Consider the following 931-nt stretch of genomic DNA (forward strand, 5'->3'; position numbering starts at 1 on the left):
CTTCATGATAAATTGCATGTCTTGCATTCCTAGAGGTCATCCAATCGCTTGGATGAGGTGTACATGCTAAATGTTTGTTGTTCGTCCTCCACAAGATCAAGTCACCTATTTCTTTGCGAGATTTTCAATTTTGGACATTTTTGTCCCTTTAGATATTTTAAATGCCCTACAAGCCCTTCATTAAATGAGATCTGACTACATAAAAAATTGAACAAAAAACTGGAGAAATGTCACATCAAAATAAGTGAACTGTAAAATTTAACAAAAATGAAAAAATGAGGAGGTCAAATGAAAATCAAAAACAAAAACAAAAAATGAACTAAATGTATTATTCAAACACTCAACACTCACTCCCTCATAGCCTTCTTTTCTGCTCTCTTCAGAAAATTTCCTACTTTCTCTGATTCGTTAACCATGTCGGACGAGGAGCATCACTTCGAGTCGAAGGCCGATACCGATGCCTCCAAAACTTTCCCTCAGCAGGCTGGTACCATCCATAAGAATGGTTACATTGTTATCAAAGGACGCCATTGAAAGGTTGTTGAAGTTTCAACCTCCAAGACTGGAAAGCATGGTCATGCTAAATGTCACTTCGTTGCCATTGACATCTTCACTGCAAAGAGGCTTGAGGATATCGTCCCTTCTTCCAACAATTGCGATGTTCCTCATGTTAATTGCATTGATTATCAGCTTATAGACATCTCTAAGGATGGATTTGTGACCTTGCTAAATGAAAATGGGAGTACTAAGGATGATTTAGGCTTCCAACTGATGAAAATCTATTGAAGCAGATCAAGGATGGATTTGTTGAGGGGAAAACGACCTCCTTTTGAGTGTTATGTCTGCAATGGGAAAGGAGCAGATTTGTGCCCTTAAGGATATTGGCACTAAGTAGTTGTTTAATTTATGTGCAATGATTTTAAATTCAATG

The 931-nt window shown here is 37.6% G+C and overlaps 1 pseudogene; it reads left to right on the forward strand.

The window, feature by feature from the left end:
* Positions 1-390: 390 nt before the first annotated feature.
* Positions 391-895, forward strand: LOC111387998 (annotated as a pseudogene).
* The last annotated feature ends 36 nt before the right edge of the window (positions 896-931 follow it).

The sequence above is a fragment of the Olea europaea genome, unplaced genomic scaffold (genome assembly GCF_002742605.1).
Source record: "Olea europaea var. sylvestris unplaced genomic scaffold, O_europaea_v1 scaffold4441, whole genome shotgun sequence".
Lineage (NCBI taxonomy): Eukaryota > Viridiplantae > Streptophyta > Magnoliopsida > Lamiales > Oleaceae > Olea > Olea europaea.